The following is a 7500-nucleotide window of genomic DNA, read 5'->3' as shown; positions in this document are numbered from 1 at the left end:
CTCTCTCTCACCCTCCCCCCCTACAATCCTTCTCTCCCCCCTCTCGTTCCATCAACAACTACCACCAACCTCCGAGCACCGCCATGCGCCTGCCATGTGCCTTCCCCGCGGCGAAAAGGCACCGGAAACAAAGCCCGCCATTCCTTCCGATCGAACTCAGCCAACGCGGAAACATAGCAGCGGAGTTAACGCGATTTAATTACCTCCCGTCACTCGGCGCCATTGCGATCGACGACGTCACACGTTGACGCATCGACACGTAATTGCATCGTCACCCGAGCTGGCGCTTGTCGATCCTGTCGACTTCCTATAAACAGCGAGTGACGTCATCAAGAGGGAGTGGTTAGATAGGGTCAGGGGGGTCGGGGGGGTCAGGGTGGGGGGTGGGGGGTGTGGGGGGTGTTTGGGGGGGATGGGAGGCGAATTGACTCAACAACCTGAGACGCTGGAATGGCACGTCCACCTTACACCTCCTTCGGTCCCTCTGTGCCCCCCCCCCTCTTGCGAACAAGACGTCATCGAAATCTTGGTTTAGCTTTTCTCTCTCTCGCTTACTTTTTTGTTGTCCGAAAATAAAATGGAAACGTCATTCAGATATGATGGTTACCAATCCACGGGGTGATTGGAGAGGGAGAGGGAGAGGGAGACGGGGAGGGAGAGGGAGGGAGGGAGAGAGAGAGAGATAGAGAGAGATAGAGATACAGAGAGAGGGGGGAGGAAGGCAGGGAGAGATAGAGAGATGGAGATGGATAGATAGATAGATAGATAGAGAGGGAGGGAGAGAGATAGAGAGATGGATATAGATAGATAGATAGAGAGAGAGAGGGAAAGATAGAGAGAGAGAGAGAGAGGAAGAGAATTCGGCCAAGCACAAAATCACTTGGGGTTTTCGTGCCATCAAGTACAAAGGAAAGACGAGTTCTGCATCTCTCTTGTCACAACACAGTGCCTAAATCCAAGGAAAAAAAGGAGAAAGAGAAAGTAGTGAGAAGAAATATTAGAGGGATCAAATTTCCCTACAGTGAGGAGGTGCCAATCATAAATCATCCATTTTTATTTATCAAATTCAAATGATTTTTAAGTATACTCACATACAATTTTGAGAGAGATTTTTGATTACGATTGCTCTTTCTCTCTCCTTCTCTTTCCTATCTCTCCCTTTCTCACTTCACGTCTACCACTCCCATCTTTCTCTTTCTCTCTCTCTCTCTCTCTCTCTCTCTCTCTCTCTCTCTCTCTCTCTCTCTCTCTCTCTCTCTCTCTCTCTCTCTCTCTCTCTCTTCCTATCCTCCTTCTGCTTCCCTATCCTTCTCCTACACCTCTCCACTTCTCCTTCCCTAACCCTATCCATCCCCTCCCCTCTCCATCTACCTATTCCTCTCCCACCCTCCCTCTCCCATTCTCCTCTCTCTCCCTCTCACTCCTTCTGACAAGATGGCGCGCCTCCTATGTGGGTAAACCACACCGATGACGACAGCAGTACATCAAATCGACGTCAATGAGGTAAGCTGAGCCCTAGTCCTTCTCCTTCTCCTTCGCCTCCTCCTTCTCCCCCTTCGCCTCCTCTCTCGCCGCTCCTCCAATCCAGAGTCAAATAACAGCCTCGTTGCCATATAAAAATAGACAACGCTCCTGTCGCCAGCAACAACAACCCCAGCCCGCGGCGCCGCTGGAGCTCCTGCTCGCCCTCGAACAATGCCTTCTTCTTCTGGGGCGGCCGCTCCTACACAAAAGCCAGCAGGGGCGATAATCACCTCACGTTTCGCTTCGGGAGACGCACTGGAAGATTTTCGCTCTTTCGCTCTCGGTCAAACGTGCAGAATTTAAGGCTTACGCACCAATGGAGGATGAGGTTTAATTAGTCTATTTCCAGACTCAATGTGGCCGCTTGACTCATACTTACAGATATGAAGGGAGGGAAGAAGGTAAGAAAGAAAGAGAAAGAAATGAAAAATGAAGGAGGGGGGGAGAGGGGGAAGGAGAGGGAGAGAGAAATAACCCATATTTGAAAATCGATCACAATTCGTCCCCAACATTATAGAAATGCGTCACTGGATTTCGTGATATTTTCTCTTTTCAACAGACACCAATTTAAAAAAAAGGAAAAAAAAAAATAATAATACAAAATAAATAAATAAACAAACAACCAAAAAAAGATGAGGCAATCGAATAATAATCAGAATCGGAACAGAAGAGAACAGAAATAGGAATAAGGAGAGGAAGCGAGGCCGGGGACCCGAGTCCGTCCCGAAGAGCGTCTGGCCAAAAGCATCGCGGGTTATATATATATAAATCGGAAAACAGACGTGCCTAAGGGCGAGCCACGACGGATCCTGGATTGTGAAGGCATCCCGAGAGATGAACCAGCATCACGCTCTCGCCGCAATCCGACGCTCATTGGGCCGACACGCGGTGGCCATTCGGGCAGTTTGCGAATGTTCGAATGATGCCATCATGATGCGCGAGCACCGGCATTCCGTTACCGTTGCAACTAATATCCGTCCTTGTAAACAATGCTGCATCAAAAGCTCGATCACAACTCGCAAAAAAGAAAAAAAAAAAGAAAAAAAAAAGGCCTTTTTTGCCTAACGTTATCCAAACAATCCCTCATCCACTCAGGCCAACCTTTCTGCAATCCACGCGCTATCCACATCAAACACGTCCCTTGTACCCGCCCACACCGAGAAAAGATGAATGAGAATACGAAAAAAAAAAGAAAAAGAAAAAAGAAAAAAAAACATAATGGACGCTCCTGTATTTAATGTGGACATTCAGGTCCATATGCGTCTCGCGTTGCCATGACAACACGAACGATGAAGCGTCTCCTCTTCCCTCATGGGTGCTCCTCGATGCTGCTCTGTCGGGGGGTGGGGGGGGGGAGATAGAGAGAGATAGAGAGATAGATAGAGAGAGAGGGAGAACGATAAAGGTACAGAAAGAGAAAGAGAGATAGAGAGATAGATTGATAGATAGAGAGAGAGGGAGAACGATAAACGTACAGAAAGAGAAAGAGAGATAGAGAGATAGATAGAGAGAGAGGGAAAACGATAAAGGTACAGAAAGAGAAAGAGAGATAGAGAGATAGATAGAGAGAGAGGGAAAACGATAAAGGTACAGAAAGAGAAAGAGAGATAGAGATAGATATAGCTAGATAGAGAGAGAGAAAGAGGGGGATGGAGAGAGAGAGAGAGAGAGAGAGAGAGAGAGAGAGAGAGAGAGAGAGAGAGAGAGAGAGAGAGAGAGAGAGAGAGAGAGAGAGAGAGAGAGAGAGAGAGAGAGAGAGAGAGAGAGAGAGAGAGAGAGAGAAAGAGAGAGACGGAGAGAAAGAAAGAGAGAGAGAAATACAGAAAGATAAAGAGAGACTGAGAAAATGAAAGAAAGAGAGGGTGAGAGGGTGAAGAGAAGAGAAAGAAAAAAGAAAGAGAAAAGAAGAAGAAAAAAAGAAAAAAGATAGAGAATGATACAGAGAGAAAATGCGACTACTCTTCTCCATCCCCCCCCCCGCCCCCCCGCCCTCTGACGCCCACTCAATCCGATACAACCCCCCCCCTCCCCCCCATCAACAAGACCTAAAGACCTTGCAATTAGGCCACGGGAAGAGGCTCCTCGGCCGATGCCATAAACATGGACGGGAAACCGATCAATATGGTGATGAGGATCATTATGATGATGATGATGATGATGACGATGATGATGGTGATGATGGTGGGTGGTGACGATGATGACTATGGCGTAGGTGGTGGTGAGGTGGTGGTGATGATGACTATGGCGCGGGTGGCGGTGAGGTGGTGGTGATGACTTTGACGCGGTTGGTGATGAGGTAATGATGGTGATGATAATATAGCGCGGGCGGTGGTGAAGTGGTAGTGATGATGACTATGGCACGGGTGGTGGTGAGGTGGTGATGATGATGACTATAGTGCGGGTGATAGTAGTAGTAGTAGTAGTAGAGGTGGTAGTAGAGTTGATGGTGATGATAATTCTAGTGGTAATAATGACTGGTAGTAATGAGTGATGGTGATGGCAATGCTGAAGACGACAAGAATAACAGTTACAATACAAACCAAACCAAAAAAATCATCAATAAATAAATAAACAAAATAAATAAATAAATACATACACAAACCAATAAATAAGAGAATCACAGAATATATATAAATGGGGGATAAAAAAAAAGCCAGAAAACACGCCTCGGCTAATTCCAAGGTCCTCTTTTAGACTCTGCAAATAGCAAATATCATCCAATTTTCCCCTCTTTGCGGAGGACATCATTATCGTGTATTTTTTTCTCTCTCTCCATCTGTCCCTGCCCCCCCCCCCCCTTTCTCTCTCTCTCTCTCTCTTTCTTTTTCTCTCTCTTTCTCTGTCCCTGCCCCCCCCCCCTCTCTCTCTCTCTCTCTCTCTCTTTCTCTCTTTCTTTCTTTTTCTCTCTCTTTCTCTCTCTCTTTCTCTGTCCCTGCCCCCCCCCCTCTCTCTCTCTCTCTCTCTCTCTCTCTCTCTCTCTCTCTCTTTCTCTTTCTCTTTCTCTCTCTCTCTCTCTCTCCTTTCGCACAAATAATCAGAGAAGCGCCTTTAGGTGGACTAAACTCTGGGCGACCAGGAGAGATGGAGGGAGGAGAGAGGGAGGAAAGGAATGAGGAGGGAAGGAGGAAGGGAGGAAAGGAAATAAGGAGGGAGGGAGAGAGAAAGGGAGGAAAGGAAAGGAAGAGACAGGAACAGAAGGAGAGAAGAAGAAAGGAAAGGCGGAAAGGAAAGGGAGGAAGGCGAGATGAAGGAAAGAAGGGTGAGAAGAGCAAAGCAGGAGTCAAGAAGCAGAAGCAAGGCAAGAGAGAAGCGAGGGAAGAAAGGAAGTCCAGAAAGGAAAGAGGAAGAGCAAAATCCGTCGAGAGCCGCCTACTCCCCAAAGCCGCATTCGGCACCGAAGGAAAAGCCACCTCCAAGAATACCAGGCTGTTCGTGACGCGGAGGCTGCCGGGGGGATCGGCGGTGACGTGGCAACAGGGGGGAGGGGAGGGGAGGTGGAGGGCGTGTGGGAGGGAAGGAGGGAGGGAAAGAGAGGAGGGAAAGAGTGGTAGAGAGGGGAAGGAGAGGAGGGAGGGAACGAAAGGAGAAGAGGAAAGAAGGGAAAGAGAGGAGGGGGGAGGGAGGGAAAGAGAGGAGAGGGGAGGAGGCAGGGAAGAGAAGAGAGGGGAGGGGAGGGGAGGAGGAGAGAAGAAAGCTGAGGGGAGGGAAAGAGAGGAAGGAAAGAGAGGGAGGCGGAGGGAGGGAAGGAGGGAAGAAGGCAAAGCGAGAGAAGAGAGGTGGGGATGTGGGAGAAAGGTAGGCAGAGAGGGAAATAGAGAAGGAATCAAAGGAAAAAGGTGGGATGGAAAAAAGAAAAAAGAGAAAGAGAGAGAGAGACAAAATGGAAACCGAGAAACCGAAGACGCCAAACACCGGTAATGACGGCTATTGGGCCAAGAAGAGAGAGGGAGCGCGTGGGGGCGTCTTAATAATGGGCGCCGCATTTGTACTTCGATTTACGTAACGAGGTGCACGGATTCGTATATGGGATGATAGAAAAAGAAAAGGGAAAGCGCCCGCGGACACGTGAGCGTTGAGACAGTGAGATAGACAGCTCCCCACCCAAACACACATAATGACTCACCCCCCCTAAAATAATAATAATAATAATAATAATAATAATAATAATAATAATAATTAGAATAATACCAAAGTAAACAATCGATCCATCAGAAGAAAGCAAGACCAAGGCAGAGCCAAGACAGCATCCCATTCAACGACGGGGATCCGATGCGAAAGTCCGAGGGCTGTGTGGAGCTTGTGTTCTTGAGTTATATTCTGTTCTTGAAGAAAAAGAGGGGGGGGGAGATATGGAAAAGATAATTTTTTTTTTTACGTGAGTTACTTTTAGGTACGAAGATGATAATTCAACATATGTGTGTGTGTGTGTGTGTGTGTGTGTGTGTGTGTGTGTGTGTGTGTGTGTGTGTGTGTGTGTGTGTGTGTGTGTGTGTGTGTGTGTGTGTGTGTGTGTGAGAGAGAGTGTGTATGTAGATGCACGTACGAGGCTGCACGTACGAGGCTGAACGTACGAGGCTCACACTCAACTAGCCTCCATCACCCATCTGTTAATATGCTAAGGCAGGCTTACGATCGCAGAAAGCTTTAGTCTCCCCAGCGATTGTTCTTTCGTTCGCCCAACGACTCAAGTTAACCAACCGTTTTCCCTGACGCAGAAGGAATAAAAGGTGCGTTTTCTTCGTGCAGCCTACTTACCGTGGTGCCCATCAACGCGTTAATAAATCCACATAAAAAAAAACACACGCACTTACGGGTGAAAGCAAACAAACAAGCAAACAAAAACAAACAAACACCCGCAAAGCTACGACGGAGAGTACAGAGAAAAGGGGAGCAAAACATCCCCATTGTCTGGCTATTGCAGGCCCCCTTATATAATTCCGGCTGGAGGGCAGGTGACAACGTGGCTTTTATATGCAAAGTTCAGTTTTCAGGAGTAGCCGCTCGGATGACTCTCCAAGGGCAAAAGAAAGAAAGAAAGAAAGAAAGAAAGAGAGAGATATAGAGAGAGATAGATAGAGAGAGAATGGGAAAGAAAGAGGGAAAGAGAGAGAGAAAGAGAGAAAGAGAAAGGGAAAGAGAGAAAGAGATAGAGAGAGAGAGAATGGGAGAGAGAGAAAGAGAAAAAAAGAGGGAAAGAGAGAGAGAAAGAGAAAGAGAGAGAGAAAGAGAAAGGGAAAGAGAGAAAGAGAGAGAGAGAGACAGGCAGGTGAGTTATATGATAATGGTCCCTTTATCTGTATCGATCCCAAGGAAAAGGAAAGCTTAAATGGGATCACAAGAAGAACGCGAAAGAGATAGGGATATGGGGATGGAGGGGGGGGGGGGATGCCGAGTCCACAGAATCTGTCAATAGTCCGTGACGTGAGCAACCACCTTGGTGACAAAGGAAGCCTAAAGCTAGGAAATGAGAATGGACAACTTCACAAAGCCAATGGATTATATGCTAATTAGAATTGCAATATAAATACACACACACACACACACACACACACACACACACACACACATAAACACACATAAACACACAGACAGACATAGAGACAGACACATTACATCACAAAATTCCCCATACCACCCCGCAGTGTGGCCAGAACGCTTTCAAAACCTACCTGCGGCGAACCAGGAAAACCTTCCACCGACATCTTACCTTAAGGATCGGCTCAAGATTATTCTAGAAGCACGGCAAGGTATAATCACATGATCAGAGCAATGTTGTATGCAACTAAGGGGGGCATAGAAGAGGAGGACGAGGAGGAGGAGGAGGAGGACGAGGAGGAGGAGGAGGATAAGAAGGAGGAGAAGTTTGGAGGTGGGGTGGGGGGAGGGGGAGGAGGAGGAGGAAAAGGAGGAGAAGTTTAGAGGGGAAGGGGGGGAGGAGGAGGAGGAGGAGAAAGAAAAGAAAGGGGGGAAATATGG

General features: G+C 47.7%; 1 protein-coding gene across 1 annotated transcript in view; it reads right to left on the bottom strand.

Moving 5' to 3' along the window:
* The window catches only part of tim (timeless), a 56801-nt gene that overhangs the window by 36529 nt on the left and 12772 nt on the right, over positions 1-7500 (bottom strand). The window lies entirely within an intron of this gene.

The sequence above is a fragment of the Penaeus japonicus genome, unplaced genomic scaffold (assembly GCF_977035675.1).
Source record: "Penaeus japonicus unplaced genomic scaffold, GWHDUDI00000001_assembly GWHDUDI00000037, whole genome shotgun sequence".
NCBI classification, from domain to species: Eukaryota; Metazoa; Arthropoda; class Malacostraca; order Decapoda; family Penaeidae; genus Penaeus; species Penaeus japonicus.
Note: the sequence above shows the minus strand (reverse complement) of the source record. Positions and strands in the feature narration are given on the sequence as shown.